This window comes from Labrus bergylta, chromosome 2 (genome assembly GCF_963930695.1).
Source record: "Labrus bergylta chromosome 2, fLabBer1.1, whole genome shotgun sequence".
Classification (NCBI taxonomy): Eukaryota; Metazoa; Chordata; class Actinopteri; order Labriformes; family Labridae; genus Labrus; species Labrus bergylta.
Window position 1 is genome coordinate 24,585,076 of NC_089196.1, and position 26,697 is coordinate 24,611,772.

General features: G+C 43.7%; 1 protein-coding gene across 2 annotated transcripts in view; it reads left to right on the forward strand.

The window, feature by feature from the left end:
* The window catches only part of efna5b (ephrin-A5b), a 104,667-nt gene that overhangs the window by 26,079 nt on the left and 51,891 nt on the right, over positions 1-26,697 (forward strand). The window lies entirely within an intron of this gene.

A 26,697-nucleotide genomic window follows, 5' to 3' on the forward strand; every position in this document is an offset into this window, starting at 1 on the left:
TGAGAACTTTTGCAAAGCAGTGTGCTCCATCAGAGCACATTCACACTGATGCATTAAAAGAGGATGTCGAGGCTTTCACTTCATATTTCTTTATCGTTTCCAAAAAAAAAAAAAAACAAGTTCGTCCTGGGGCGTTATAGTCCCATCCGGCTAATTTTTTATGATGGCGTGCACAGCAATTCATTCAAAAAGAAGAAGAAAAAAAAAAGGATGGTCGGTCAAACCTGCAGAGAGCAATTGTTCGTCATCCACTGTTTTGTCTAATGTATTATTTATGCAACTGACTTAATGAGACATGACCATGCCTTTGCTAAATTTGCTTAATGTGACCATGCAGAGGTCACAGCCACAAGAACAAATATGGCTCCCAGTAAATGTGTAGAAAACTGGGTTCAGAACAATCATTGTGATTGCTCCCCGTGGGCAATTTGTAAAATAAAACAACTCCCAAAAGGCATTGTGACAGATAAATTATTACTCTCACCCTTTGTTTTACTCTAAACTCTGCAGCCAACAGAGCGAGATTAATAATTTGTGTTAACAAGAGGGATGCTAACCTCCTCTCATCCATCCTCAAATTGTGCCCCACTCTGCGTTCACCCCTGTCACCCTGCTGATTAGACCTGACAGTTCCTCCTTCTCATCCTCAGAGATGACGAAGTGTTCCTCCTGCACTCCCTGATTCTCATCCCTCACCCACGGATGGCCCCGTATCACAGGAGGAGCAGATATGAGACCAGAGGGGGGGGAGATCCGTCACGACTCCCCTCTTGTACCTGGAGCTCATTTCTCAGCTCATGGAAAGGCGAGCGTGAGACATCTCTTGGTGGTTAAATGTGATTTATCCACGAAGCAGTTGCTTGGTGGTGGCCAACGTGGCCATAGAGGCAGCTATGCTCACAATTAACGCTGATTTATCTGCAAGCCCGGCTGTGAGACTCTGAATCAGCAGTGGTGATAATGAAGACGCTTCTGGTCGAACGCTGGTGGAGTTTTTAGTGCTACGATCAATTGAGGAGTCAATCTTTGCTTATTTGTGTGTGTGTGTGTGTGTGTGTGTGTGTGTGTGTGTGTGTGTGTGTGTGTGTGTGTGTGTGTGTCTGTGTGTGTGTGTGTGTGTGTGTGTGTGTGTGTGTGTGTGTGTGTGTGTGTGTGTGTGTGTGTGTGTGTGTGTGTGTGTGTGTGTGTGTGTGTGTGTGTGTGGAAAACCAAGAAGGATAGTCAGTAATGTTTTGTGTTTTTCAAGAGGTGCAATTTGTGAGAAATTGTATGTGAAATAATTAGCTTAACTTAAATGCTTTCAAACACATTTTTAAAACATGTTTTGTGGTCTGTACTTTCGAAAAACGGAAGAAAAACAGACAGAATTGAATTTCCAACGCGCCCCTGTTTCTCAACCAGGACATTTTTTTCCATGACTGCATAATAGAATTAAATATAATCATCGTCTATTTGTTTCCACACCACTGCATCGCTTTTCTCCAGTTCAATAATGGGAGGAAAAGCTCAGGCACATAATTTAACACAACACTAGGCGACTATAAAACATTGTAGGCAGCAGAGACAGACATTTAGCAGTACAGTATTAGACAGGATTAGGATGATTCAGTGTAGAAAGGAGGCACCGAGGATGACAGCTTTAGCCACACGTTCCACTAGGTGTCATTTAATACGGCTCCACTGCTGAGCCAAAATGTATTCACTCACGATGACTTCTGTGACTTTCATTTCCCTTAAAAAAAATAAAAAGAATACATTTGTTCTCCTGTCTCATACTTAGCATTCCTCGCCGCTTTAATGGATTTATTTAATTCCAGTCTTTTTTTTTTTTTCAATCCTCCTACAATGTGGCAGCAATCAGAATACCACCAATTTGCAGGAAAATTAGTCCATTTCATCTCTGTAATTATTGACATGAGGGGAGGGAGTGGGTGTGTTTGAAACGCTCACACATGCCCATTAAAAGGTTGCTTTGAAGCCTGCGTAAGCTCACTCCGTCAACAGGTTTGCCAAGAGACCATGACATGATTTACTATCACCGTGACAGTTTACCTTCACGTCAAATAGTTTACATGCACAGCCGGTGGAACAGTGACGACGATTCATACCTGTTAGACCGAGAGGTGTGCTGAAGAGTTATGCAGACACGCAGCTGGGTGAATTCAAACAGAACAGGGAGCAGGATTTGTGTGTCATTTAACAAAATGTTGCACCGTGCCATCATTTTCATGATCCACATCCTTGGTATGATGTGCTCTCCACACGGTTGAAGTTTGGTGAGAAAAAAAAAAAGAGGTGTTGTAGTGGCTGGGGAATGAGAGGGTTGAAGGGGTTTAGGTTTTAGCCTAATCTGCCTCCAATCGCTGCACCGTGTGAAGAAATGCTGAGACCAGGTCATGGCTGGAGGTTGGGTCGAGTCCCCAATGTAAAGCTATGAAATTCTTCGAGCTCTAATGGTGTTCGTGCCTCCCTTAGTCTCCGTGTGTGTGTTTGTGTGTGTGCATTTTCACACTTCACACTCATATCAACTTATATTTCCACTGTGTGGCGTACCCTGGCGAGCACGGGGTCTCTGAGGGCTCCGGGTTTATGCTAAGACCATTAAAAAAGGAGCGTGATTACAGACGATTGTGTGAGAACGTGTTTATGTATGTCTGCATGGGGCGCCGACAGGACTCTCTCTGGGGTGGGTTTTAATTCCAAATGGACGTGTGAGGACGGAGGAAGAAAAAAAAAATGTGTGTATGTTGTGTGTGTGTATGTGTGTGTGTGTGTGTGTGTGTGGTTGTGGTTGTGGGTTTAAGGGCACCCTTAGATGCAGTGTGTAAAATGGTTATTGTAGCGTAATCAGCGTGGCGACCTGAACCAGAGTTAATATTGAGGAGCTTGACCTTTTGTGTTGGCGGGAGACGCCGAGTGCCCTCCATCCCCTGTGGCTTTGTGCTTGCATTGTGGAGCTTTGCAGACACACACGTACATACTCGCAGACACACACATTTGCATGCACACACACACACATTTGCATGCACACACACAGACATTTGCATGCACACACGCAAATGTGGGCAAAGTCAGCGTTCTATCAAATGCCAGATGCAGTAATCCACCCACACACACACACACACACACACACTTATAAAACGAACAACACTCAGAGGAGTACGTCCTGCAAGTTTTTACTGCAGTTTGACCTAGAAACGGGCGTGACCGCTCTTTAAACTTAACAGTTAGAGGGGAATAAAGGTTAAAAATGTAGAAAGAAACTTGTTGAGTGTTCCTTTAAAGAAAGACAATGATTCACCTGCTCTCCGCTGTAGTTTCATTTTGCATTTTGGGAAACCTGCCCAGTCATACCTACCCACACACCCAGGAAAAAAAAGCAGCCTGCTGTGACTACAGGGAGGACAACTTTAGTGAGCAACTACTTCACTTATCTTTTTTTTTTTTATCCTTCTCTTTTCTACTTTGCTCTACACATTTATTCTCTGACTTCATCTGCTTTCATAACCCCCCTGTACTCTCCCCTCCCTTAAATCCTCCCAGTGGTATTAAATTTGTGTTTATCCCTCCAGCCTGACTCCCCCCTCTGTGTCTCTGGGTCCCTAAGGAGACATGCAAAGCACAGAGCCCCAGGTAGGGAGCCCCAGGCTGGGCTTGTAGCTGCCATGGGAGCCCTCACAGGGATTCCCGAGCTCTAGAGGCCTGGTAGTATAGCTGCACAAGGTCTCCCTCATCCTATCTCACAGGAGAGATGGGAAGAGGGAGAGCGGACAGAAAGAGAGTGCAGGACAGACTCACTAAAATTGTCAGATTTTGAAAAGAAAACTGGGAATAAGTAGATCTCTTTTGCATATTTAGGATGATAAACACTAGATTTTTGCTGCATATCTACCCCGCCCCTTGGAAATGAATAAGCTCCCTGCATGTAAGCACTAAACCCCTCCCACATATGAACCCCTGCCTCATATTTGTCTGACAGAGGGAGAACAATTGGTCGCAGTGGTTTCAGAGGCCCTGTCTCGGCCTCTGCTTTGTACAGGGATAAGATGATGTCCCATGCTAGGAACAAAGCTGGATAATTGACCCCCTTCAGCGCCGCTAGTCCGGCTCATGTGGCCTGTCGGACTAAGGCAGCTTCCTGTGCACACACATATGTGTACACATGAATGCACTGACAAGCATAATCACGCTCGCACACTGGCAGAAATGCAAACAAAACGCGCCTTGCGCCACGCCATGCTTGTTTCTCTTGGACTGAGCTAAAGCAGCACGGGAGTCGGTGTAAGCTGTGTGTCACTGCTGTCTCTTTTGCCCGCATGGTGCATTCTCACTGATCTGCTGAGTGCCTTTCAGCAGCAGAATATATACACCCTGTAATCTTTTCTGCTTTGTTATACAGCCGAGGTGTAAACTTTCAGCTCTGATGGACAACTACACAACAGGCAGGCTCTTTTTTTCTCTCTCTCGTTCCTTTATTGTGAATGGAGCATTTTGGTTGCTTAAAGTAAGACGGCGCTAACTGCGAGAACAATAAGAAATCCTAATCATGCTTGGAGTGAGTTGAATCATACCTTGTTGCCTCTTATCTAGTCTTTGTCTCTGAAATCCTGTCTCCATTCTCCCAGTGAGTGTACACTTTAAGTAGACAATGAAATATGAACATCTTGCTTGTAATCTAAATATCTTCCTCCCCCCCCCCTCCAGACACTACTTTAATCCTGAATGCAGGAACGAAAAAGCAGATATTACCTCTCCACAATACTGCGGGAGGAAAAGCTCTTATTTAGTATTCAATACAGTTTGAAAATGACTCAAGAGAGCTTTCAACGTGTCATCTCACAAATAGAATTGATTTGTTTTGAGGAGGAATAACGGAATAGAAAAGTTTGCAACACAATGTGTGTGAATCTGTCACTCAGCTTATGAAGCATCTCTCTCTCTCTCTCTGTCTCTCTCTCTCTCTCTCTCTCCCTCTCTCTCTCTCTCTGTTATTGAGCTTCGTGCTTAGTGCGGGTCACTCACATCAGGCACTTTCAGACGGCCAGAGTAGCAATATACTGTATGCTAATTGTTTGCTGCTTAATATGCTACATCAATCAGGACTAATTATGACATTGTTTCAGCACTCAGTGTTGTTTCAGCAAATGAGAGTGAGTGCATCAGAGAGAGAGAGAGAGAGAGAGAGAGAGAGAGAGAGAGGGAGGGAGAGAGAGCGACTGGAAGCACAGAAAGGGAGACGCCTCATAGAGAGAGCAGAACACAAACAAAGTGCAAGTGATGATGTGCAGTGTAGATTATCTCCCTGTGTGGTTTTTTCGAGCCCTCTTGTATGATCAATCTACTTTTGTTTCAGCTGAACTGTCTATTGTGATGTAAATTCACTACCTGTTGCTTCCCCTGCAGACTAAAACTGTTTTCAATGCGTTGTTTTCCAAAGAACAAGGATGATCATTTTCAACTTAGCAGGCGCTCCAGCACTACGCAGGCCGACATAATGCACCGTACACTGCACAATGCACTTTTTATACTAAAGCTTAACATGCCGTCCTCTACTTTGCTCCACTTACGGCCGACGATTTGAATGGCTCCTGCATTAATCACCTTTCATGATTGATTACCTCAAGAATTCCTGTTAATGGCCTTCTCTCCCGCAGTGGAAGCACCTCTTGTTACGCTGAATCATTGTCAGTTATTGTGACGTGCCCGGCTATCTAAATATTATTTCTATACTTAAAACACTTTTAAGCACATGCACACACTGCTGTGTACACACTTTTCTTTCACACACACACACACCTTTAAAAACTTCTTGACTGCAGTGTGTGACCTCCCGGTCGTTGCCAAGTGCCTGGGATGGGGGCCCTCTGGCTTGCGAGGCTTTTTAATGGACTCCCAGACAGTCCATTTCTATTGTGTGTGGAGGACAACCCTGGTGAATGCAGCAAATTAATCACATTTGGACCCGGATTGGCCCCTCGCTAAGGTGCAACTAGAAGGACCAGAGGGGTCAGACAAGCACAAAATGGAGGGCTGAGGGAAGAACAGAGGGGGAACTCTTTAGTTAAACCCTCAGTGAAAGAGGAACAAGGCTGTCATTTTGTATTCCAGCGTGGCCTTTTTTTTTTTACTCCTGCTGGCATTCCTACGGCATTTGTGGTGGTGGGTCCATACTTCTTTGTGTGTTTTGCGTGAGTGTGCGTGTAAGCAGAGACAGGGAGCGTTTGAGCTGTTTTGTTGTGGCAAAGGTCAGCTTGTAGTGCCAGCTGGAGAGAGGCCTGCGAGGCCCACTGGATAGGCGGATACAAAAAAAAAAAAAAGAGGACGGAAGAATGAATGAAAAGTGGGGGAGGGGGTGCGATAAAGTTGGTTTGGAGGAAATGATGCAAAGGCAGGTATCCTATTGTTTGTTTCATCGTAACACAAAAAAAAAGCAGGTCATTCTTTTGTGAATAGATGAGTGCATGGAGGGGAAGAAGGAGGGGTAGATGGTGGAGATTAAGGGCGTGGCGTTTGATGGTTAAGGGGAGGTGAACGCATAAAGAAGAGGGGAAAAATAGGCTAGTGAGAGGAACCCCCTTGGCTCGACGGTGGCCCCTGTTCAGTATGCATCCCCACTGTTGGGATGATAGTGGGGGCAGAAGAAGGCCATTGTTCCTCTTGGATCTTCCTCTCCATTGAAAAGAGAGATGGATGGAAGGGAGGAAGAGAAGAAGGCGAGAGACAGAAAGAGGGCCAGGGTGCAGGGCTGACCCGTGACCCACCCCGACCCGCAGACACCCGCCACAACCGGGGCTTTTGTCTAAGGATCGAGCTCTGTGCGACCCCGTCCATGTAAAATCGAACCCCCTAGAACCCAACCCTTCCCCCTCGGACCCACTCAAGTCTGACAAGGTCAGGGTTCAAACACTGTCAGGGGCCCGGGGCAGTCAAATAGAACTGGGAAGCTGCATAGTGCATATGTTCGTGTGTGTGTTCGTGTGAATATGTGTGTGTGAGAGAGAGAGCGAGTGTCTGGATATGTGTTTATATGGTGTGTGCAGTTGTTAAATCTGTGGTCGTGTAATGTAATAAGGGGGTGGATTGGAAAGAACGGCTCTCCTAGGGTTTTAGAGTTGTTAAACTAATACCTGCTTTATGTTCATTCAGTTCAACACCCTTGCAGTTCCTTTGTTACCTGTGTGAGTGTGAGTGTGAGTGTGAGTGTGTGTGTGTGTGTGTGTGTGTGTGTGTGTGTGTGTGTGTGTGTGTGTGTGTGTGTGTGTGTGTGTGTGTGTGGGGCACCAAAATTACTCAAATGTTAAACCAATTAATATTTTTTAAATTCAGACCTGCTGTGCCGACTAAATTCCGAAATTCTGAATAATACATTTGGAACAATCAAACAAACCCTAATATGTAAAAATATTGTGGACTAATTATTTCATTAAAAAAGAGTGAAGTCAAACCCCCTCTGGATTAGTTGTTGCCCTGTCTTCACATGGACGGGACGGCTCTTCCTCCACCTTCTTTATGTTTCGCTCAGAGGCTCACACTTGTTTCATACAGGTTTTCTTCAAGTGAACCCCCTCCCTGACCTTCGACCATGTGGTGGAACAGAGATGCCCCCCCCCCCCCCCCCCCGACCACTTAGGAGAGCTGTTAGTAGAGACATTGTGAGTGTCGTCACAAGAGTACAACTGAAGTAGAACCAGCAGGCTTTTGAGATATTTTTCATGACTTTAATCACAGAATCCTGTTTTCAGATACTTCATCTGCTGCTGTCTCTGCCTTACAGAACCCTGTTTGTGAAACAGGATGGGAGGGGCCGGGGAAATGTTGAGACAGGAAGAAAAGGGAAGCTTAGGGATGAAGGACGTGGGTCTGAAAAGAGCATTTGTTTTGATCTGAAAATCGGCCTTGAAAGTTGCAGGTCGCAGTCACTAGACGGGCTCCGGTTAATGGCTACTGCCATCACCACACTGCATTAATGTTCTACTACCTTGATGGATGATAGCTAGTAGCTACCTGTAGTGCAGAGAGGTTTGGCTATGTTTTGATCTGGAAAATAGGGATACAGTTGTTTCTGACTGTCTTCTGAGTGTTTTTTTGACTTTTAAGTTGCCAACTAGTCTGAATTTAAATATGTTTAGTGGAATGAACCATTCTTGACCATTGAGCTTTGTATATCAACTGTGACGGCACACAAATCTTGACAGACACACACATTCACATAATATTTCTCCCACTTATTTCTTTATCCCTCTATACCCCACTTTATTCTCTGTTTAGTCTTTCATCATGGCTATATCATAGTTTATATACATTGGAGAGCCCATATACTACCATGAAATCACGGGAGCCTGACTGTTTCCATGTGTTGGGTTTTATTGCTGGTTTCCTGCCTTACTAATGTTGATTTTATCAACTCAGCATGTGGATATTGATGTTTGAGAGAAAACTAAAGTTTTCCCTTTTTTTTTTTGAAAGTTTCCAACCAAACCCTTTAAGTCCCGGTTGGTGTTCGAGCTTTAGGAATATGTTCTTGGATTCTCGTCGACTGAAGTCCTTTACAATTCAGGCACATAAACATTGGTTCTTTCTCTCACACACTCACCACATTTACACTTTGGAATAATATGCTTTTGGGGTAAAATAAATCTCCAGAAGATCACAAGCACCCGCCGTCAACTCCTTGGCAGAGCATCCTCCAATATAAATGTATTTCATAGGCCTGGCCAGTGACTAGAAAACATATATTAACATTTTCCTCTATATTTCAAGCTTGTCAAGTGAAGAGGAGGGAGACGGAATATACAGCTGGTAAAACTTTTTGACTGATGCTCGCTGACTGGAGTGGGAACATTTAAAGTTGGAGCGAGTGGGAGGGAGACGGGAAAGAAGAGAGTGAGTGGAGCTAAATGTGGAAAACATGAGGATGCTGGCAGAAAGGCAGGCAGGCGAGCGGTGGGGGACCAACAAAGGGATGGTTTGACATGGCTCTGTCAAACCAATGTAATTACTAAACACCCCAAATTACATACCCTCATTTAGTTGTACCCTATCATTTACCACCATCCACATAGCGCTCTGTTTTTCTCCTCCTCTCTGGTCTGCTCATTTGTGCTCCCTCTTTTCCCCCCTTCTTTCTACTTCTTTCTTTCTGAGTTTCTCCACCTGTGGTTCTCCAGATGCCTTTAGTGTTATTTTCAAGCTTTTTTTTTTTTTCAGGATTCAAGGTGTTAGAAATGTACAGTTTATTTCACATGACATGTAACACATGTAAACACAAAGAAACTTTCCCTACATTAGTTCGTCGTACGGTCATAAAAAAGATGAACGACCACGATCTTCGGCTCTAATGACAGCCAGGACTTGGGTTACCAAGGAAGCAGGTAAACAGCGATGACAGCGAAGGCCTTGAATACCAACTACCATCATTTGTCAGCCCCAGATACACTGAGATGAAGTGCTTCCCTCCACATGTTAATTTCATTCTTGGTGTGAGCCTTCACAGAGGGGACATTTATTTACATTAATCTTCTCGCAGTGAGTGAAACATCATTTCAAAAAGTCAGCCTCTCACATTTCCTCAGGCAGAACGGAGACGACCATATGTTTGGAAATCAGGAGCTGGAGTACCCACTGTGTACATCTGTGGGCTCTGTGTGCGTGTGTATGCCCATGCTTGTGTCTATTCTAGCACATTTTTAAGTGTTTTAATTTGCACATGTGGTGAAGGTTGTATGCAAGTATTAATCCCCCGTGATCGCCCCGATTCTGATTGCAGCCTTGCTGGTTTGCTTGGATTGGCACCTAAAGTGGCAAAATCACACACCAGGCAAGTAGCAGAGCTGCGTCCACAGACTAAATACCAAGCTAAAATGCCCATATCCAGTGTCCCTATGTCTCACCCGCAGAACACTCGACGGCTTCCTGTTTGGTTTTTCAGTGTAGACCTTTTTGATTGAGTTCAAAATCGCTCTCGCTATCTGAAGTGCGTCGCTCTGTTTGGAGAGGAATGAAGCACTTTGGAATAAAGTCCTGCTCCAACATTTTGTGAATGTTTGCACAACTTGAGACCGTGTGTATAGATCAGACTGTCAGGGCGTCTCTGTGCCATATCTCTGCTGTGGCAGCACACTGATGATGTCATAAACCTGCTCCAGCCCCTCTAGATCATGGCTGACATTTTCACGGTTGACGGGACTTGGAATGGGCCGAGCACCTCGCGTCAAGAAAGGGATTCCATTACTGCTCTCGTAACTCATGACTCACACACGCAGACACACACACACACACACATTGTCTACCACTCCACAAAAAAGACGACTTGAGCTAAAGGACATCCTCCCACAGGACATCCATTGTGCCCGTCTGAGAAAGTGTGTATCATTCCCAAAGAGGACATTTGGGGTTTTCAGGGTCGAGGAGTGTGTGCTCAGTTGGTCTCTGTGGTGATAATCGCTAGGCGCGGTCCCTGATTTATTGTCCCATCAACGGCCACGGAAACCATCAGCGGAGCGATGCAGATGAGCGGAGAGGTAACGAGATGAAAAACGGCAAGAGCAACGGAGAAGTGAAAGAGAAGGGGCCGTGATCAATAAGAGAGAGTGGTGTCCATTTGGATAATGGACAGAGGATCATAAGTGAACAGGGTCAGAAGCAGTTTCATTATCCACTCCGTCCTAAACTCCGTCTGGTGGCTGTGTGTGTCTGTCTGTGTGCAAGCAGGTGTGTGCATCTTTGAAAGAGTGTGTGTGTGTGGGTGGGTATCTGGACCTTGGTTACACACTCGCATCTAGACAGGTTGCGAGTCAGCTCCATTATCTTCCCCATCAGCCTTTTTTTTTTTTTCTCATCTCGGCCATGTTAAGTGAATTAGAACCGAAGGAGAAGAGGCTGATTAGACAGCCAGTCTGAACAGCTGACACAAGTTTAAAGACAGCATTAAGTTGGCGTTCATCAAACGTCCACATAATACAACAATAACACTCTTGATCTGTGTTGTCTGATTTGATTACCTTTGCCTGAACCCTCGCAACTTCATCAAACGCCCAAATACTCCTCCTCGCAAATCCTCGAGTTCTTTCATTCCTCTCTCTCTTCCTATATCGCCGACGTGTTCTGTGACCCGTTCGGGCGCACAGAGGCGTTTGCATGTGTTTTGAAGATGCAGGTTAAGTTTTCAAGCCAACTCCCAAAACCCCCATCTCTCTTCTGCATTCAATATCCGACCCCACCTTTTGCTGCAATGCTTTGAAGTGTATTTGCATTGTGACTGGCTGCCAGGTGCTCTCTCTCTCTCTCTCTCTCTCTCTTCTTCATTTTCTCTCATCTCCTCTGCAGTCCTCTCTCCCGTATCACTCTGAATCTCCCTACCTTTTCTTGTTCCCCCTATTCGTCTTCCTACTCCCTTTTTTTTTTTTTTTTCTCATTTTGCCTCTGAGCAGAAAATTCACCTAAATGGATGAGGTCATGCAGAGCTGTCAACACTGTGATCATATGGCTGCTACCGGCTCTGCTAACAGCTGAGGATGTGCTCTCAATGGCAACTCTGTGTTTTGTAATCTCAGTGGAATTACAGGCTCGGGGAGAAAATTGAGAGATTAATTTGCTGGAAACAAAGACGGGCTGACAGGCAGGCAAAGGGAAGGACAGGAGGTGAGACGAACTGATAGTAGCTGCATGGAGGAATATGAATGTATCAAAATAAACCCCCAAAACTTGAGGCTTTGAACCAATAAACCCTGAGGTCACATGTAACGGATGTGTCTGGTTCTATGTGTGTGGTCAGAGTTTCATACCTTTTCATCACATGCTGAGACATCAGAGTCGGGCCTGTGAGAAGGTGTTGATTTGAACCCACAACCAAAGCCCCAAACACACACTTACACACAGACATGCACACTCTTCCTTTGCTTAGGGATTCCCCTTCAACCCAGGAGGAATGTAGGTAATAATTGTAAGACACAGATAGAATCTCACCTTTCCCACACACACACACACACACACACACACACACACACACACACACACACACACACACACACACACACACACACACACTATAACAGTCAGATATTCATCAAAAGCTCAGGTTGGAATAATTGTATTTGCACCCATTAGGGATGGGGATCATTCATTTTGTGGATATTTAAACCATCTAAGTCTTTTTTGATATCCCCATCGATACTTTGGTGGAAAAGACAAGCAGACATTCGATTTTTAACAGAACTGGTTCATCTCTTGTATGTTTCTCCTCCAGACAACTTTATTTATTCAAGTTTCTTACCAAAACCTATGCATTTTTTTGCGTGACGTTTCGATCACATCATGATGACCTTTTATTTGCTTTCGCCTAAATTCACTTCACTGACCCGACCTTGAACACATCATATTTTAACATTATATAACCCTGTTTTGTTATGTAATCAGCTTTTATCCTGCCCATTTTAACACAGATTTGTACATTGGATTTCCATTTTTTTTAAAAAGGGTCTTGCAGACATAATGTGCAGCTGCAGCATGGGTTGATGAAGTTTGTCCAACCAGAAGGCAGTCAAAGGTGCTGCGTTTTAGGTTTAATTTAATGCACAGAGCTGATGTGCATACTGGCTGGCAATTCAATTTAATAAAAAAAAAAAAAATGTAATAAGACAATCAATGCATGTTAGTGCACAAGTTATTTGATTTAAAACGTGCCTTTACTCAGGATATCACATTACGTAACAGGACCCACGAGACTCGATAGCAGTATGGATGAGCTCAGATGTTATTGATGCTCAGGTTTTGAAAAATACAGAACCATGTTACAATCCCCATCCCCATGTCATTCTCTGTCTCTTTCTGAATTAAGCTGACTTTTTATCCTAAATTTAAAGAAAGCAGGTTGAATTGCAGTACACATCTAGTTCTTGAAAAAGATCCAGACAGAGCTTTACAACCGATCCCATTCTGTCTGAAAGCTAGAGACAAACTTATTTGGCCTTGTCAATGCATGTCAGCGGGTGGGCCAAAGGCCACAGGGTGTTTTGTTTCTTCCACAAACATTTTTTCCTAAAATTAACTTCAACCACAACCTCACGTCAGCCGTCAGTCAATGAAACATTTGGAAAAACACCCATAGGTCATGCACAGTTGTCGGCTGATTGCAGGTTAGATCAGGTACTCTATAAATCTCTCCGATCTTCAGTCATCTCTGTTATTCTTTCTTGACGTAGGCTATTGTAGCTGATATGCTGTGAATACTGAGTCCACAAGCTGAACGTCCTCTTGTCCATTTCCTAATGAAAACCTATTTGTCATGACAGGGCTCGTCTGTAGAGCTTATGTAACCAATATGTCAATAATAAGTGTGGTTGGTGGTGAGTTAAATCTTCTGTTTGTATCATAAAAAAAACAACCCTTCTTGAGTAGATTCAAATGGAAAGTGGTGTACAGAGAAAAAAAAAAGGTGATACATTTCACACATCCTGCTTTATTACACAAATCAACATTCATTCTAACCACCAGCAGTGAAAAATCCAACAGTTAGGTGCCAAGTTGTTGCTTTGTTTACACCTCTGTGTGAGTTGTGTGTGTGTCAGGGAAAAAAATGGAGATAGAGCCAGCTTGTGAATTGCAAGTAGAAACAGCCTGCAGGTATTTTAGATAAACTAGCCTCTGCTAATGATGGTTTTCACGCAACATGTGGCTAGAACGACTCCTGGTAAGGCGCTTAAACTCTTTATGTCACCTCTCTCGGTTCATGCAAAGTCGCCCTCGGGCTACTGTTGTTCAAACAGGGACAGTGCAGGCTGATGGCTAACAGCATGTGTGTGTCAGGGATGAGGTGCATCTGCTTTTTTAATGCCCCCTCCTGTCTTCTAAACATTCCAAACACACACCCAGTCGCTCTGTCTAGATGGTTATAAATGGCCGGGTGTGTGGTGCCTGCAAGCTGTCATTAGGAAGCCATTAGGAGCATGCAGGGGGAAGGACACAACGAAACAGAACAGAGCAGAGCAGAGGAGGAAACATGCAGCTGAGATCATCTTGGATCAGACCCACTACGTCCTCGTCCTCTTCCTCTTTTCTCCCTCCCTCATCCTTTCGGCCTGCAGCAAACTAGAGGTGCTTTGCTAATGGCTGCCACACCTCCTTTCAGCTGGCCCCCGGCCCCCGGCGACGCTGTCAGATGGAAAAAAAATATACATGGAGGAGGGGCTGTGTGTGACTTGAGGGGAGGGGGAGTGGTGACGGATGAGGATAGAAATCTGGCAGAGCAAAGGGATACTGATACTGTAAGGTGGAGGGAAGAGAGGGAAATGAGAAGGACAAGAGATTTTGGGGGAAAGAAAGAAAGGTATGGGTTTGAAATATTAGAAACAAACTTTCAGGGGTTTTGAGTTCCAACGCACAGAAAGTGAGAGATAGAATGAAAGAAACGCACAAAAAACCAAGCCTTTTTTTTTTTTCAAATTTGCCTTCATCTTACTGCAACATACTGTAGAGAAACGTTTAAGTCCGTCTTTCCTTGTTATCTGCTCTCTTACCAACCGAGTTCCTCTCTCTTCTTTTTGGCTTCTTTAGATTTGGCTCTGTTTGGCTGAGAGATAAAGTAACAGGAAAATAAACAGGTACAGCGAGACAGAGCAAATAGAAAGAGGAAGGAGAAAGAGAGAGCAAGAACGACAGCGAGAGAGAGCGAGAGAGAGGAGTAAATAAAAGCTTGTGAATAGCAGCTTGAAGCGTGGACACAGGGTCTCCTAGCAACCAGGTCCAGCTATGCATTTCTTCTCTCTGTGTTTGATTTCCTCTAAAAGGCTCAAAGTGGAAAATATACTTTGATTGGGAGAAGAGTACTGGTTAATGGTTCTCTATGGACCAGCAAAGGGACAGAAAAAAGGGTCTATGTATAGTTATCAGATGGATCGTGTACAGAGAAAAAAAAGACCAATAGGATAATTATGTTAGAAAATTGGGTTGGGCCGAAACCAGGACGCGAGGACACACCCTGTTATGAGAGAGAAGTTGGACCTGTCTTTGGATGATGTGAGAGCTGAGGCAGAGCAAAGGAATGTAGGCCAGTCTATAAACCAGAACAGACATCTTGGAAGGAAGAAGCAAATGAGAAAAAAAAAAAGTGGAGGTGAAGAAGAGCAAGAAATGTCAGCTGATGATCTTTGGGTGTACATTTAATCTAAAACATCTATTGTCAGATGAGAGCCAATACAGCCCTACATTCTGAGTCGTTCAGTCTCCACTCAGATTGTTTCCCTGCACAGAGCCGATGCTTCCTGAAAGGCTTTAGTGGACAATAACAAAACCAGACTACGAACAGGAACGAGAACGCTTCAGACACCAAATATTCTAGTACATCGTGACAGATTCTGTATTTATTTACAGAATCTTTTTTTCCAGAGATATAAGAGAGATTGTGTGAGGGATGAGAGGAGGGAAGTCAGAAAAAGGAAGCGAAGGGGGAATAAAGAAGAGGAAACAGAATTGGAAATTTCCAATATGCATCACACACAGGCACAAACAAACTTTGAACTCTTGTTCAATCTGTTTGCACCTCGTAAAAAAGTTGGCTTTGTCTTCCATGTGCCCGGGAAGGAAAATGAGAATAAATGGCACTGTATACCTGTGCATATGTCCACAGTTTTGTTTTAGATGAATGCAGGCGTATACATTTAGGCTTTTTTGTTTTGTTTCTGCAACACAAGCTGTAAGCGAGGAAACGTATCCGGGACACCCCGAGCTCAGAGATCAGAGGAAAACCACATATGAGTTAGGCTTATGTGTAATCGCTCTGTGTGTTTACACATTCCCTTCTCATCCAGCATGAGGGAATATAAGTGGAGCACTGTTTCCTGGGAGAACAAGAGATAATAGGATCAGAAATATACAGTAAACAGCAGTTAATACACACAGAGGACGTATTTTTTTTGGGAAAGAATTACAGAGAGTCAGAAAGCACACGACAAATACAGCTCACTGTAAATAACACTTTGAGTCAATGGAGACCTCGAGTCATTGTGTAACCACAGTGACGGCGAGCTCGGTTGGCGACGAACACAAGCAGACAGGAAGAGAAAAGATTGGGATCAAAGGAGAGATTAGATCATATCTGAAAATGATGTTGGTGGTGCCGCCATTGACTTAAGATAATTAACATCCCCACCTGCAGACAGATAGAGAGAAGGAAAGACACTCAGCAGATGGATATGAGGAGGCAGAATGAGAGGCAGACACTTGTTTGTGTATGTGTGTGCGTGTGTGCGTCCCTGTGAATGTATACCTGTATATAAGTCTGCTCATGAATTAGTTTGATCAAGAGCTACTTGTCAAGGAGGATGAGATAATGATAACAAATGTGAGCGGTACCACCTGTTAGTCGTCTGCAGATAATACTCGATTTTCCAATTAAAAATGCTCTGATGCCAGTTTTCCTTCTTGATATAAATTTTAAGATTATTTGGGGTCTTTCTGGCCTCTATCTAATCGGACAGATATAGAGAGAGACAGGAGATGTGGGAAGAGAGAAAGGGGGGATGACAATGCACCAAATAGCAGAAGGATCGGGAGTAGAACCTGCGACTAGTGTGATGAGGACTTTGGCCACTGGAGACATTTGGTGCCCGCTCCACCAACATCGAACCACTGCCCCCTGATTCTGTTTGATACCTACTATGTATTGGCAAGTCCAGAGTTCCCCTCTAATACTGGCAGTGAAATGCAGATTAGAAAAATTCATACCTGAAGTTATTTAGAACCAGTTCAAAAATATTCTTTCCCTTTGTAGTCTAACCAAACTTTTCTAGCTCTCATCTCTTAATTAAACACATATTGAGTTTCCTGCATCCGTCACACGCACTCTTGTGGTCAGCCCATGTCATGTGAAGGCACCAAGCAGATCATTTACACATATTTTATCAGATATACAACTAGTTGCAGTTTTTTTTTGTTTGTTTTTTTTCTGAGCCAGTCAAACACACACATAGAAAAAGAATGAGGGCATGGAGCTGGATGCATTCCTGTGTAATAGCCAGTCAGCCTGCCAGCCCTTGTTCTTGTTTACTGTAAACACCCTCATGCCAATCACTCTCTCTTTTCCCTCTCAGCGCTGTGACTTGGAGGCAGCCTGTTGCCCCGGGCAAGTTTCAAACTTCTGCGTTGAAGCTTGCTCTCACATGCAAGGATCGTTGTGGATGCGCGCAGGCATTTCACAAACAACACATGCCTGCATAGACAATGTCCTTTATATCCCACATGCACAGCATATTGCTTGTACCAGGATGTTTTTAGAAGCCTAAACAGGATCAGGAAGATAAATGGGACAGAAACATACCTGTCGTGATAGTTGCCAGGAGTGCGTCACCTAATCAGTCGCCCTAAGGACATAACCGTCTAAATGCCTGTCCTGCCATGTACCACAGTATCAACCTGTCTTCCAGCTGGCCTACCACTTCCATGTGTGTGTATTTGGATGTTTTAAGGTGTTGCTGTGCTGTCTTGGAAGTGTGAGTCAGTTTCCCTGACAAGGATGCTCGAGGGCATGGCAAAGAAGGGATGCATTGTTTGACCAGGTGTGTATGGAGGGGAAGAAGAGAGGGAGAGGAGGAGGAGGAGGAGGAAGCAGAGAGAGTTAGACAGGAGTAAAAAGACGAGTGTGACAGATTTTTTCTTTGCGTCTCTTCAGGCATCAGGATGGTGCTTGATCCAGCATGATGATGAACCGTGATGGATCAACACGGCGCCCAGCAGCCGCTCGGGGGGCTGCTCTCACCAGAGCTGAGTGAAGGGAGGGGGAAAACAGCCCCCGGCTGCGAGCCGACACAGAGCCAAGACAGAGAGAGAGAGAGAGAGAGAGAGAGGGAGAGAGGACACTTGGGGCATTTGTTTATTTATTTCCTCCCATATGCTGTATCCTCTGCAATGCTACAGTGAGTCAGCTCAATGAGGCATAAGGTGAACGCTCCATCAACTCTCTGAGGATGGGTGGGCATTTTGGCCTCAAGAGCAACTTCCAGCGTGGAAAAATGTCCTTCTGAAGGTTTTAGATGGGAACAAAGCTTTTTTTGGCATTTAAAAGGACTTTTGTTGCTCTTTTTACCAGATGACCAGTGCTGGGGAATTAAAAGAGTCAAGATAAAAAAAAATTGAAATGAAAAAGCAGAAGCCTCAAAGTGCTGTCATTCCATCTGATACAATTCTAACACAATGGGTGATAAACCTGGCAACTGGCTCTTGTGAACAAAAGCTAAAGCGTGCCTGTTTTTTTTTTTCGAGGCTGCCCATGTGACAATTTATTTCTCACTCCAGGACGTTCACTCGTTAGTCATTAATTCTAGTGTTAGGCTGTGCATGGCCCTGAAAGACAGAGAGATAGTCCTCTAATGCCCACGACTTGAGACACTGTAAACGACGCCATCTCATTACCAAGTGTCCTTCTTTTGTTTGTTTACACCATATGGAGAGTTCGGAGCCAGAAGGGCAAAACAAGGTTTTGACTCTCTTTATTTCACAAATAGTTTTGACCTTTTCATCGAGATTGCATTTTTAATCCCACTTCTTATTTGTGCTGCTAGGCTCACATTATTATGTACAGCAAAAGGCAGGGGAAGGTGTCGCAGAGGGAGACGGTGTAAGTCACAAACACATACTTACACCTGCTAGTGAGTATTTACACAAGCACTGTGCACAATCACAGACTGTTGGTCCATCTTTGAGCAGGTTTTAGTAGTTAAAAGTTTTGCATCCATTTGTTTATGCACTCTGATGTCTCAAATCATCCACAGCTTTTAGCCCATTGGAGTGTTGCATTCATTATTTTGCATGATGTAAACAATTATACAAACTGTGTATAGCTCACCTCACTGCCAAAGAAACAACAGATTTAAACTACTTGATATCTGGATGGCAGAGTAGAGTGTAAATACTCTTTTGAAAGCTTTGCATGATGGGAAAATGACATCCATGACTTATAATTTACTGCTACACCAGCAATCTCTCCCATGCATGAAACACCCAAATCTTCATCATTCATTTCCCATTATGCATGCATATTTTTTCCCCAGAATTGATTTTCTGACACCACAGCTCATGAGCGCAATGCTTTCTGGCAGCTGACTCTTAAATCTTGGATGTTGAAGTTTGCTGAAAGCAAGGGAACGCACCGAATCCGTCCAATAACCGATGTGTTTTGCTTATTGGATGACATTCATAAACTGTGATCAGATTACGAAATAACTTGGATGCGTCGATGTAGAAGTTTGTGCTTCTTGACTTTTTGTTGTTTTATTCTCCCGTCTAGAGGTTCTCACTCTCCCTGCCACTGCTTTAAAAGGCCTCAGGTTTATTATGATCCCTTTAGACTCCACACATCACTTCAGAAACAGTCAGTCAGCTGTGTCTGGAACATTTCAGATGTTGTCTAGTTCCACACAACTTTTCCCATCATTCCCTGCTGAATTAGAAACAATCACACCCAGCTAATATTAGTTGAAAACATGCGTCATTCTCTTGGGAGATATTCCATTTAAGCTAACCTTCCTGAAAATGATAAAAACCTTTACACACAGTCGATATCTCAGAGGTAAGAGAGCATTACGCTGTTTAAGTTGCAAACAGCGTCTTGAAAAACAGTTTCACACACTTTAAGGCAAGAAAAATGTTGTTCTAATTGCATAAGTGTAAGTCCAATCAGAATGTGCTCCGGATAAACACACCAGCTTGAAGTTAAGAACAGAAATGGTTGATTTAGGGACAATCCAGAAAGAGAAATCTTTTCATTGTAACACAACAGGTGCGGTAAGTAGTGTGAGATGTTTGCATAGAGCTCTGCTTCTTATATCTTTCAGTAAACTCTATGAATTTGAGGTGTGTACGCATGAATGTGTGTGTGTGTGTGTGTGTGTGTGTGTGTGTGTGTGTGTGTGTGAGTGCAGATTTTAGAGGGAGAGAGTGCTTATGAGTGTGAGAGTGTACGTTTGTGTGTCTAATGAACAATAATTTCATTTAGAAAGCAGTTAGATGGGCGGTGCAATCAAGCGTCCCATTTCAAAATTCTTTCCCCCCAGGACACACACACACACACACACACACACACACACACACACACACACACACACACACACACACACACACACACACACACACACACACACACACCGTGACTCTAAATGCATGCGGAATGAATGTCTCCTGGCTGCTATCTAACTATCTAATTATTCCTTTTTTCATTAAATGGGTAAATCAGATTCTAATTAGCCAGGCTGTCATTCAGTGGCCAGGGAGCTGGAGATGGTGAACAAGTATTGGACGGTGTTACCCTGGGTGTGTGTGTGTGTGTGTGTGTGTGTGTGTGTGTGCGTGTGATAGCATATGCTCTCCTCTCTGTCCCCAGGGCAAGGTAGAGGTCTTTGGTAATTACTTTTGTTGCACCAGGAAAGAATGTCGGTGGAGAGCAGGAAGGAAGCCAGCAAGAACCAATCAGGTGTAAGACCTCTGATTAAAGCTTCTTCAGACGTATCAATATGCACACTTTGGACAAAACTACCCTTAAAAAAGCTTTTAGAGTAATTTAATGGCAATCTTTATTCAGAATAATGACGCACAATTTGCATACGATCCTCAAAGCAACATCTGAATCCAGCTCTCGTTTTAAGAATCGTTGCTCGTTTCATCGCGTGTGAAGCGCTGTGATTTCTGAATGACTGTCTCCCCCAATTTGCTCTGCTTTGTTGTACACGTTTTAAAGGAACCATCAAAGGGAAATAAAGCAGAGGAGAGGGTTGTGTGGCATTAACCATGGCTCCTCTGACTAATTGGCCCTCGAGAGACTCCCTGCAGAAGGAGGACACTTTCTCCTCATTCCTGTCCTGTAGGAGGGTCACAGTAACTGCTCTCACTCTGCCAGAGCTACTACACTTTATTCATTAAGAGCATTCCGGTTCGGAGTTTGTGTGCATGCAAATGTGTGTGTGAGGCTGGCTGGGTTTTTTTTTTTTTAAATGTGTGACAGCATTCCGTGTCTGATAGGATGTGCCTCTTCTGTTTGTCCAGACCGAATTTGAATTAGCCGAATTGATGTAAAACACTTCAGAAATTACTATCGCTTCCCGATAAGATAAACATCAACTCATCAGGAATTCTGGACCGGAACGACCGAACAAGCCTGCCAGAGCTTCCCATCACCAAACCTCGTGTAGAATGTCAATGTCCCCGACAACTGATTCTGATTCTGATCCTGACCCGGCCCCCCACCCCCCCCACACACACACCGCGCTCCGGGGACGTACTAAAGATTTGTTTGGAAGGCTTTTGGAATTTGTAGGACCTTCACATTTTTAGCTCCTTGTTGTGTGCCCGTCTGCTGCTCGAAGTTTTAATTGCAGCGGGGAGAGATTGAGAGAGAGGACCTGTGCTGTTTCAATGTGTGTGTCCCCGTGTGTTCGACAGTATTTGTAAGTACTGGTGGGAATTTGGATTTGGTTTAATTGAGAACAAAAGCATTCCTGCATAATGTTCAGTTCTGAGCATCACCACTCAACGCTCTCTCTCTCTAACACTAACACACACACACACACACACAGCATCCCACTTAAGGAAACAAATGGGGCAGGAAAAGAGAGACAGTTTGAATCAAGAATCAAGTTTGATTTTGGAGTTTAGCCATTTGGAATATGAGAAAACAACTTCAAACACCTATTTTTCATGCTAACCCCGTGTGGTTGTCAATGTATGATGTGTTTCTCTCAGAATCAAAGGCCCGAGTGGCTTGACATTCAAGTTTTTGAACAAACTTGAGAAAAGTAGATGGTTGGATCGTAGACTGTATAAAATGATGGACTGCACAACCGCTCCCTGAAAGTGAAGCCAACATATCTGGAGCTTCCACATCTGACTGGCTGCAGTGCAGGTCATAGGCTCCGCCTCCTCCATGTTTACAGATGGGACAAGGGTCAAAATATATAAATTAAAAGTCAGGCCAAATACACTTATTCTCATACGCATATGTCATCATAGTTATTTCTTCTCATGATGATGTATGCACAAGTGTTCATTGTATGTAGAAGTTCACTTTAGTTATTTGACTCTTAAACTCTTAATAGGACAGATGCGGCTCCTGCAGTGTTCGTTACCAGATAAACATAGAAGAGGAGCAACGGTAACAATTACTAACAGAAGACTCATTGAACTTTCCATCATGAGTGTCTGCTTCAAACCAACACAAGGCTCTGTTCTTCTGTGGGCTGTAGCATCCTGGGAGATCTTTGCTGTTTTCTTAGTTAGTTAAACGTGTGCTTTGGTTAGCGGAAGGGGCAGGACGTGGATTCTGCGGCTCAACCAGCCTGATCCCTCCCGCGCATGTCTCTGCACCAAATGACACCACAAGAGCAATATGTTGGCACCCTTTGTGAGGGCATCTTTGCTTCCCTTTCCTACGACCAGAGGAGATGGAGATGCATCGTCCATAGTTGTTTAAAAATTCAGTGAGTTGGATGCACAGTGTCCAACTTTATCCCTATCTTCACACTGTTGATGTTAAATCCTGCACATAAATACCAATTTAACTTAAAGCCAGGGCTGACAACTGCAGGTAAACCCTCAAGAGTTAATTAGATGTTAAAAAATATCCAGTAAAAAGTGATACTCCAGTACTCAAAATCATACAACAGAATTGGTAACTATATTTTTTGAACATTTGTTGATTTCTTCACATGAAACTTGACTTCTATCTCCCAAATAAAAACTGAAAACTTCAACTGAGTATCTGCTCTATAAGACTTGCTCCATGCAGACCTGCTCTGCTGCTGACACGGTGTTTTCCTGCATCTACTTTACAGGACACAGAATCCTTCTATGACCCAGACAGATTGTGTTTAGATAGCAACACCTCTGCCACAAACACACACCAGACACACACAAAAGCAAACACTGTAGATGCTTGGTGTGTGTGTGTGTGTGTGTGTGTGTGTGTGTGTGTGTGTGTACGTTTGAAAAGAGGACACTGGATCAGAACAGCAGTTTACCACAGTCCGGCACAGAGTCTGAGTATGATTCAATCGTCCTCCGGGAAGAGAGGAATTAACAAGAAATAAAGAACACAGTGTTGCAGGCGACCAGCATGCTTATTTAGAAAAGTGCTCCTTAGAAAACAAAGAATGAGTCATTATGTAAATAGTGATATTCAGAGATAGTTGTTCCAACTGCTTATTTTGCTTGGAAGCAGAAGCTTTTAGCATAAATAATGATGTCTCTTTCTTTGTAAACACTGATCGAGAGCTGTAGAGAGGTATCATTGCAAAGAAATAAATAAAGTGCCTCACACAGATGACATCACTGCTAATGGGGTCCAATTTTTATGCAAGAAAAGTGTGTGTATGTTTGTGGTTTTATAATAAGATTGTAAGGATATAACAAAAGGATGAGGAGGTCGATGTGGTGGCGTCCTTTGTTTTCCATTTCTTTAACCCATTCTCAGTTGTTTTTGTTCTGAAAAGTATCATTAGTCAGCAAGGGAGATAAATTCACTTTCCCTTTTTCCTCCTCTGTTTATTTCTTTATCTCTCCCTCAGTTCTGTGTGGGTGTTCTCACAGTCAAGCCAGCTCACCACATCTGGGCGCTGTTTGAAAGTACACTGTTATTTCGGCAATTAGGCTTAAAATACAAACTGAATACCTTAGTTTTACGCTCCCCGGGTCTCCATACGTAAATGCCACCGTGCACACACCCTCAAGCCCCTGTCTTGTCTCGTCACATCGGTCACACACACACACACACACACATACATAATGACAGTCACTGTTTATGTTTATCATCCATTTTTCACGGCCAATTAGGTGAAATGGAGAGAGCATGTCTGACTGAGACCTCAGCTATGGCGGGAAATCTCCGGCTTTGGAGGATGCAGAAACAGGCTTAGAGACAAGCTGCGCGGGCTGGAGATCAGGGTGCACGTGTCATTATCGTGTATGCATAATTTTGTGCATCCCCCCCTCAGGAAGAGTCACACACTGTTTGTGTTGTGTGTGTGTGTGTGTGTGTGTGTGTGTGTGTGTGTGTGTGTGTGTGTGTGTGTGTGTGTCTGTGCAATATGCTACATAGCCCGTTGCAGCGTACAGTAAAGTTTCATCAGTTTTGGACTCACACATCAATCACAGCAGATTAGCTGACACCTCTGCTACCCACACTGCTCTGCTCCCCGCCTGCAGGCCCTGACTGATAGGTGGGTGCTAGAATAACAACACACACTCTCGCCTGATAACGAACAGAAATACAAGGTCTCATTCTTGCTCTTCACACACGCACACACACACACACACACATATTCGTCCTCCTCCCTTGGTTATTTGCTTTTGCTCTGTCTTTGTTTTTCTTTCACTAACTCAATATTTTTTCCTGCCCACTCAGTGGATCAGTCTATTTCCATGTATACGATTGCTTGTGCCTTGCCTGTATGTGTGTGTGTGTGTGTGTGTGCAAAATTTCACTGATTGTCATGTCTCTCTCTGTGGTGGCTCATCGCCCACTGGGCTCAGTATCAGGCTGATCAAACGCTCAGCACTCTGTCTGCCTGATCACACAGGCAGACGAGCGGATCCACGATGATAGGAGCTCCAGATTACAGTCTGCTCTGGACCGATGCCCAATTCAGCCCCGAGGCTCGGCCCAGCTGGGACCCATGCATAGATGGTCAGGTAGAAGATAGCTGAAAATGTGGGCGGGAAAAAAATATCTGATATACATTTTCAGCAAGATGTAGACGTTTAACCTTAGCATACACTTGACCTGCTTATAGGGAAGTCATCCCAGTAGTCTTTGGTTAAGGATAAATCTTGCACATTAGAATCATGTTGTACTGGTTTGGTTGTTTAGTTAAGAAATGCAAAAGTGAAAGTGCATCAAATGAAGAATCAGTTATAACAAGGACATAATAGCTTTTCTTTCCCTTCATTTAAAAAAAACCCCATCATATTAAAAAGTAGTGTTTACATTAAATACAAAGCTTTTATTATAGCTAGCTGTATGCATACTCATTTTGACTTCTGCAGCTGACGTCTGCTGACAGCAGCTTGATCTGAAAAGATAAAGTCAGTTAATTCTGGTGTTATCCTCCAGTTTCCTCTTCATTCTCCCCGTATGACATCATCTTTGCACTGACTGTGCACCCACTCCAGAACCTTTGGTTAGTCTAGGTTAAGGCCATCGAATGTCTTAGAGACAGCTTTGTTTGTCCTTCTTTGTTTTTAAGAAGTATTTTCTTCTCTAAAAAGCAGATGGCACACGCTTTACTTTTTAAAATATGACAGCTTGGTCTGTCACCCTACGCTTTGAAATATGTATCCTCATTTTTTTTAAAGATATGTAGCCTCAGTTTTTAATATTCAGGGCCCTGTGTTCAAGCAAGATTTCAACATCTGGTTAGACTTTTAAAAAGAAGGCTTGTTGAGAGACATTTCACATTTCATGACGTGTTTGGACATACAACAGTCATAAACACATGATAACCGTGAGAATGTGTAGTGTTATCAATTGTAGGCAAATACATGGCTTTGTTTGTTGAGAAGACAAACTGCTCGGTCAGGCTGTTCACAAGAAGGACATTTTAATTGATGTCTAAATATGTACAAACAAAATCAAATAAACACCAATGTAGGTTTGATACATGACTGAGGTGTGCATCATACCTCACTAACGTGTTACATAATGAACCTGTGCTGCATAACTCTTAAAGAGGTCGACTTCAGGGCACTGGGGGCCTAGTGGTTAGTGAAACACACACCTATAGTCCTCAACGCAGGCAGCCATGGTTCGAATCTGACCTGTTGCTACATTCTGGCTTGTCATTCCCCACTCTCTCTCTCTCCCCAATTTCCAACTTTATCCACTGTCTTGTCTCTTTAATAAAGGCGTAACTCCCACGAAAAACAAAAAAAGGTAAACTAATTATCCAACATTGACTGTTTGTTTCAGAAGGGTGTTGAACCTGGTTTTCCTGGATGACGCCCATGTGTGTTTAATCTATCCAATGCCATGACAGCCATCCTTAGCTGATTTCGTTTCATTTGCTCAAGCTGCCTTATTTGGGCTGACACACACACACACACACACACACACACACACACACACACACACACACACACACACACACACACACACATGCTTACACAACTGCACCACTTAAGCTGTAATAGCTCCACTGAGGTACGACATGGACGACAAGTGCTATAAAGCAACGTTCACTGTGAACATGATCGATCTTCCCCGCAGTCATCATATAGACATAATGTGCTGGAGCTGTATATTCATCTGGTGTTTATAGCACATGATCAGAAGTCAAATTTCTTCATCAAAAGCTGGGGTGCGGTCTGAATAATCATCTCTGCAGGAAACAAGACGAAAAGAGAATCACAGAAATGCTGAGAGATATTGAATATTGCAATAGCGAGAAGCACCTGCTAAGCTCAGCCAGGCCCAGTGGAGGAAGCAAGGCCAATCATTTTGTAATATCCCTGCACGGCACGCCGTCTTCAGTTACTTGAATCAACCTGTTTAGTAAAAAAAAAAAAAATACAGGATTACTGACAGATTGGTGTACACACCTGTAGACTGGGCATGCTGTTGTGTCTGACTTGCCTCAATAAACCAGTAATATCAGCCCACGGGACCAGCTAAAGTTGGTAGACCACACAGGGTGAGGTTATATGTGTCAGCTGGGTGTTTCTGTG